The sequence below is a fragment of the Scyliorhinus torazame genome, unplaced genomic scaffold (genome assembly GCF_047496885.1).
Source record: "Scyliorhinus torazame isolate Kashiwa2021f unplaced genomic scaffold, sScyTor2.1 scaffold_1484, whole genome shotgun sequence".
Taxonomy (NCBI): Eukaryota; Metazoa; Chordata; class Chondrichthyes; order Carcharhiniformes; family Scyliorhinidae; genus Scyliorhinus; species Scyliorhinus torazame.
The window spans coordinates 20001-27500 of NW_027309211.1; positions in this window are offsets into that span (position 1 = coordinate 20001).

The window sequence follows — 7500 nt, forward strand, 5'->3', positions numbered from 1 at the left end:
TTGGTTCATGACTTGTCCAGAGAGGAAAGTGGTTTATGACTTGTCCAGAGAAGAAAGTGGTTTATGACTTGTCCAGAGAGGAGAGTGGTTTATGACTTGTCCAACTGGTTTATGACTTGTCCAGAGAGGAAACTGGTTTATGACTTGTCCAGAGTGGAAAGTGGTTTATGACTTGTCCAACTGGTTTATGACTTGTCCAGAGAGGAAACTGGTTTATGACTTGTCCAAAGAGGAAAGTGGTTTATGACTTGTCCAACTGGTTTATGACTTGTCCAGAGAGGAAACTGGTTTATGACTTGTCCAAAGAGGAAAGTGGTTTATGACTTGTCCAGAGAAGAAAGTGGTTTATGACTTGTCCAGAGAGGAGAGTGGTTTATGACTTGTCCAACTGGTTTATGACTTGGCCAGAGAGGAAACTGGTTTATGACTTGTCCAGAGTGGAAAGTGGTTTATGACTTGTCCAACTGGTTTATGACTTGTCCGGAGAGGAAACTGGTTTATGACTTGTCCAAAGAGGAAAGTGGTTTATGACTTGTCCAACTGGTTTATGACTTGTCCAGAGTGGAAACTGGTTTATGACTTGTCCAACTGGTTTATGACTTGTCCAGAGAGGAAACTGGTTTATGACTTGTCCAAAGAGGAAAGTGGTTTATGACTTGTCCAACTGGTTTATGACTTGTCCAGAGAGGAAACTGGTTTATGACTTGTCCAGAGTGGAAAGTGGTTTATGACTTGTCCAACTGGTTTATGACTTGTCCAGAGAGGAAACTGGTTTATGACTTGTCCAAAGAGGAAAGTGGTTTATGACTTGTCCAACTGGTTTATGACTTGTCCAGAGAGGAAACTGGTTTATGACTTGTCCAAAGAGGAAAGTGGTTTATGACTTGTCCAGAGAAGAAAGTGGTTTATGACTTGTCCAGAGAGGAGAGTGGTTTATGACTTGTCCAACTGGTTTATGACTTGTCCAGAGAGGAAACTGGTTTATGACTTGTCCAGAGTGGAAAGTGGTTTATGACTTGTCCAACTGGTTTATGACTTGTCCAGAGAGGAAACTGGTTTATGACTTGTCCAAAGAGGAAAGTGGTTTATGACTTGTCCAACTGGTTTATGACTTGTCCAGAGTGGAAAGTGGTTTATGACTTGTCCAACTGGTTTATGACTTGTCCAGAGAGGAAACTGGTTTATGACTTGTCCAAAGAGGAAAGTGGTTTATGACTTGTCCAGAGAAGAAAGTGGTTTATGACTTGTCCAGAGAGGAGAGTGGTTTATGACTTGTCCAACTGGTTTATGACTTGGCCAGAGAGGAAACTGGTTTATGACTTGTCCAGAGTGGAAAGTGGTTTATGACTTGTCCAACTGGTTTATGACTTGTCCGGAGAGGAAACTGGTTTATGACTTGTCCAAAGAGGAAAGTGGTTTATGACTTGTCCAACTGGTTTATGACTTGTCCAGAGTGGAAACTGGTTTATGACTTGTCCAACTGGTTTATGACTTGTCCAGAGAGGAAACTGGTTTATGACTTGTCCAAAGAGGAAAGTGGTTTATGACTTGTCCAACTGGTTTATGACTTGTCCAGAGAGGAAACTGGTTTATGACTTGTCCAGAGTGGAAAGTGGTTTATGACTTGTCCAGAGAGGAAACTGGTTTATGACTTGTCCAAAGAGGAAAGTGGTTTATGACTTGTCCAACTGGTTTATGACTTGTCCAGAGAGGAAACTGGTTTATGACTTGTCCAGAGTGGAAAGTGGTTTATGACTTGCCCAATATTGTTTTGGTTAATGAGTTGTCACTTCAACTTGCGGCTGCGGTTTTGCTTGAATAACTGTTGCCGGGCTTAATACACGTCCCAGCGGGCGAATTTGAAGGGGGTGCCCGGGCTTGGGGTCACGTTGGTGGGGTGGTGGAGGGTCTGTGTGCCCTTCGGTCCTGGTCCCGTTGGGAAGGAGGTTGGCGTGCTGCCGAGTGTGCTTCCCCGGACGGGAGGAGCGGTTCAAATCGTGTGCCTTCGGCGGTGGCGGGGAGAGAGCGCAGCTGGGGCGGGTGCGGTGTGGAGACGGAGTCCCTTCTTCCCCGAGGGGGCTAGGGCACTGCCGGTGCGGGTGCAGGCTTACGGCCCGGTGCCTTTTGGTGTTGGGGGTTGCGGTTGGGGTTCGGTTTAGGGTTAGGCGATAGGGTTAGGGATAGGGTTAGGGTTAGGGATAGGGTTAGGCGATAGGGTTAGGGATAGGGTTAGGGTTAGGGTTAGGGATAGGGTTAGGGTTAGGGTTAGGGATAGGGTTAGGGTTAGGGTTAGGGATAGGGTTAGGGTTAGGGATAGGGTTAGGGTTAGGCGATAGGGTTAGGGTTAGGGATAGGGTTAGGGTTAGGCGATAGGGTTAGGGTTAGGGATAGGGTTAGGGTTAGGCGATAGGGTTAGGGTTAGGGATAGGGTTAGGGTTAGGGATAGGGTTAGGGTTAGGGTTAGGGATAGGGTTAGGGTTAGGGATAGGGTTAGGCGATAGGGTTAGGGTTAGGGTTAGGGTTAGGGTTAGGGATAGGGTTAGGGTTAGGGATAGGGTTAGGGTTAGGCGATGGGGTTAGAGCTAGGGTTAGGGTTAGGGTTAGGGATAGGTTTAGGGTTAGGGGATAGGGTTAGGGTTAGGGATAGGGTTAGGGTTAGGGTTAGGGTTAGGCGATAGGGTTAGGGATAGGGTTAGGGTTAGGCGATAGGGTTAGGGATAGGGTTAGGGTTAGGGTTAGGGATAGGGTTAGGGTTAGGGTTAGGGTTAGGGATAGGGTTAGGGTTAGCGTTAGGGATAGGGTTAGGGTTAGGGATAGGGTTAGGGTTAGGGATGGTTAGGGTTAGGGATAGGGTTAGGGATAGGGTTAGGGTTAGGCGATGGGGTTAGAGTTAGGGATAGGGTTAGGGTTAGGGTTAGGGATAGGGTTAGGGTTAGGCGATAGGGTTAGGGATACGGTTAGGGGTAGGGATAGGGAGTATCTGGGACGGGCAGAGACTCCTCGGCGGTCCCCCCGGTCCCTGGCGGGCAGACGGACCTCCTGGGCCGGAGGCAGCCTCCGCCGGCGTTACACCCTGTCCCTGGCGGGCAGAGGGACCTCCTGGGCCGGGTGCAGCCTCCGCCGGCGGACCCCCCGGTCCCTGGCGGGCAGAGGGAGCTCCTGGGCCGGGTGCAGCCTCCGGCGGCGGTCCCCCCCGGTCCCTGGCGGGCAGAGGGAGCTCCTGGGCCCGGTGCCGCCTCCGCCGGCGGTCCCCCCGGTCCCTGGCGGGCAGAGGGACCTCCTGGGCCGGGTGCAGCCTCCGCCGGAGGACCCCCCGGTCCCTGGCGGGCAGAGGGAGCTACTGGGCCGGGTGCAGCCTCCGGCGGCGGTCCCCCCGGTCACTGGCGGGCAGAGGGAGCTCCTGGGCCCGGTGCAGCCTCCGCCGGCGGTCCCCCCGGTCCCTGGCGGGCAGAGGGAGCTCCTGGGCCGGGTGCAGCCTCCGGCGGCGGTCCCCCCGGCCCCTGGCGGGCAGAGGGAGCTCCTGGGCCCGGTGCAGCCTCCGGCGGCGGTCCCCCCGGCCCCTGGCGGGCAGAGGGAGCTCCTGGGCCCGGTGCAGCCTCCGCCGGCGGTCCGCCCGGTCCCTGGCGGGCAGAGGGACCTCCTGGGCCGGGTGCAGCCTCCGCCGGCGGTCCCCCCCGGTCCCTGGCGGGCAGAGGGAGCTCCTGGGCCGGGTGCAGCCTCCGGCGGCGGTCCCCCCGGTCCCTGGCGGGCAGAGGGAGCTCGTGGGCCCGGTGCAGCCTCCGCCGGCGGTCCCCCCGGTCCCTGGCGGGCAGAGTGACCTCCTGGGCCGGGTTCAGCCTCCGCCGGCGGTCCCCCCGGTTCCTGGCGGGCAGAGGGAGCTCCTGGGCCGGGCTCAGCCTCCGCCGGCGGTCCCCCCGGTCCCTGGCGGGCAGAGTGACCTGCTGGGCCCGGTGCAGCCTCCGCCGGCGGTCCCCCCCGGTTCCTGGCGGGCAGAGGGAGCTCCTGGGCCCGGTGCAGACTCCCCCGGCGGTGCACCGGTCCCCGGCGGGCAGAGGGCGCTCGTGTACCGGGTGCAGCGTCCGCCGGCGGTGCACCGGTCCCTGGCGGGCTCAGAGAGCGCCTCGGCCGGGGATCGTCTCGTCCCAACGTCCGCCTGGTCCGTGGCCCGCAGGGGGCGCTGTCGGGCGGGGTACGGCCACGGCCCGACGTGCCTCCGGTGGGCTGCGGTCAGTGTGTGCCGCCGTTGGCCGGCTGCGGGGCTTGGTGCTGTTCCAGCCGTGCGTTAGGTGGGCGAACGGCAGGGGGCGCCCCTTGGGCGGGTGGCGGGCCCCGCGCGGGCCAGCCGTGGGGGGTCACGGTCCGCCGCCGGGGCGTCCAAAGGGCGGCGAGAGGCCGTCCGCCGGTGCTGACAAGTCATAAACCAGCGGCGGTGACAAGTCATAAACCAGCGGCGGTGACAAGTCATAAACCAGCGGCGGTGACAAGTCATAAACCAGGACAAGGTTGTTGACGGCGCCGGGCGGCGGCGAAGCGGCTCACCCCGGGGCAGGGTGGCGATTCGAGGAGGGGCGCCCACCCGGCCGCCAAGGCCGCCGCCGGCGGGGGCCGGGGGCGCCGTTTTGAAAAAGAACCGTAGGCCGGATGGGGTCCGATCCACCCACCTTATGCCGACGCCGAGACCTCATTCCCGGCATGACTACCGGTGGTCCGTCCCGCTGGTCTGCCACTTGCGTTTGGCGTCACGAGGGGTTGGCGGGGTACCTGCAGATTGGTAGGAGGTGGAAAATCGAGAAATGGACTTTGGTCGGAAAGGTCCCCTCGAGCCTCCAGGTCTGCGGAGACCGACCCGGGCTGCCGCCCCGCCGGCCGCTCGGCCCGATCGGGCGCGAATTTCTTCCGATTTTCGCCCTTTTTTCGGGTTTTCGGCCGGCGCTCCAAACGGCGGCCCGACGCCCCGCCGAGGCCGGGCACGGCTCCCCGGAGCGCGAGGGACCGGATCAGACCTCGTCGGCACTGGCATGGCCACCGCAACGCTCGGACTTAGCCTGGGGAGGCTGGTCGAGGCGGTGGCAAGTCATGAACCAGTGGAGTCTGGCGGAGACTGTGGCAAGTCATAAACCAGTCGGACTTAGCCTGTGGAGGCTGGTCCAGGCAGCGGCAAGTCATAAACCAGTCGGACTTAGCCTGTGGAGGCAGGTCCAGGCAGTGGCAAGTCATAAACCAGTCGGACTCAGCCTGTGGAGGCAGGGCCAGGCAGTGGCAAGTCATGAACCAGTGGCAAATCATAAACCAGTCGGACTTAGCCTGTGGAGGCAGGGCCAGGCAGTGGCAAGTCATAAACCAGTCGGACTTAGCCTCTGGCGACTTCCAGGAGGTCTATGAGGTCCTGTGCCGCCGCTTTACCGGGGCCAAGGTTGCAGGAGAGCGGAACGGAGGAGTGGATTGGTCCCGCCGATGGGGCACGTGCATATATGAAAAGTGCACCCTACCGTTAGTTAATCACTTGCCCTCGGAAGTGTATGAGGTCGTGTCCAGCCGTGGTACCGGGGACACAGTGGGGGTGTTCCCGCTAAAGGGAGCGGATTGGTCCCGCCGAGCTGCCACTTGCATTTGTGGTCGAGTGTCTCGGACAGCTGGTTAACCACTTGCCCTCGGTAGTGCCGATGAGGTTTTGAAAAAGCCGATCTGCGGGGACTTGGAGCGCCTTCCTCGGATGGACTACCGGGCGCCCTCCCGCCGATTTGCCATTTGCGTTTGGCGTCCCGAGGGGTTGGCGGGGTACCTGCAGATTGGTAGGAGGTGGAAAATCGAGAAATGGACTTTGGTCGGAAAGGTCCCCTCGAGCCTCCAGGTCTGCGGAGACCGACCCGGGCTGCCGCCCCGCCGGCCGCTCGGCCCGATCGGGCGCGAATTCTTTCCGATTTTCGCCCTTTTTTCGGGTTTTCGGCCGGCGCTCCAAACGGCGGCCCGACGCCCCGCCGAGGCCGGGCACGGCTCCCCGCCGCGCAAGGGGCCGTGTTTGCCTTGGTCTGCCTTGGAATTGTCACCAAACGCCCGCGCTTCGCCTGGGGAGGCTGGCCGAGTCGGTGGCAAGTCATGAACCAGTGGAGGCTGGTGGAGACAGTGGCAAATCATAAACCAGTCGGACTTAGCCTGTGGAGGCTGGTGGAGACAGTGGCAAGTCATGAACCAGTGGCAAATCATAAACCAGTCGGACTCAGCCTGTGGAGGCAGGGCCAGGCAGTGGCAAGTCATGAACCAGTGGCAAATCATAAACCAGTCGGACTCAGCCTGTGGAGGCAGGTCCAGGCAGTGGCAAGTCATGAACCAGTGGCAAATCATAAACCAGTCGGACTCAGCCTGTGGAGGCAGGGCCAGGCAGTGGCAAGTCATGAACCAGTGGCAAATCATAAACCAGTCGGACTCAGCCTGTGGAGGCAGGTCCAGGCAGTGGCAAGTCATGAACCAGTGGGAAATCATAAACCAGTCGGACTCAGCCTGTGGAGGCAGGTCCAGGCAGTGGCAAGTCATGAACCAGTGGGAAATCATAAACCAGTCGGACTCAGCCTGTGGAGGCAGGGCCAGGCAGTGGCAAGTCATGAACCAGTGGAGACAGTGGCAAGTCATAAACCAGTCGGACTTAAGCCTGTGGAGGCAGGTCCAGGCAGTGGCAAGTCATGAACCAGTGGCAAATCATAAACCAGTCGGACTCAGCCTGTGGAGGCAGGTCCAGGCAGTGGCAAGTCATGAACCAGTGGCAAATCATAAACCAGTCGGACTCAGCCTGTGGAGGCAGGGCCAGGCAGTGGCAAGTCATGAACCAGTGGCAAATCATAAACCAGTCGGACTCAGCCTGTGGAGGCAGGTCCAGGCAGTGGCAAGTCATGAACCAGTGGGAAATCATAAACCAGTCGGACTCAGCCTGTGGAGGCAGGTCCAGGCAGTGGCAAGTCATGAACCAGTGGCAAATCATAAACCAGTCGGACTCAGCCTGTGGAGGCAGGGCCAGGCAGTGGCAAGTCATGAACCAGTGGAGACAGTGGCAAATCATAAACCAGTCGGACTTAGCCTGTGGAGGCTGGTGGAGACAGTGGCAAGTCATAAACCAGTCGGACTTAGCCTGTGGAGGCAGTTCCAGGCAGTGGCAAGTCATGAACCAGTGGAGACAGTGGCAAATCATAAACCAGTCGGACTTGTCCTGTGGAGGCTGGTGGAGACAGTGGCAAGTCATAAACCAGTCGGACTTAGCCTGTGGAGGCAGGTCCAGGCAGTGGCAAGTCATGAACCAGTGGAGACAGTGGCAAATCATAAACCAGTCGGACTTAGCCTGTGGAGGCTGGTGGAGACAGTGGCAAGTCATAAACCAGTCGCACTTAGCCTGTGGAGGGAAGGTGGAGACAGTGGCAAGTCATAAACCAGTCGGACTTAGCCTGTGGGGGCAGGTCCAGGCAGTGGCAAGTCATGAACCAGTGGAGACAGTGGCAAATCATAAACCAGTCG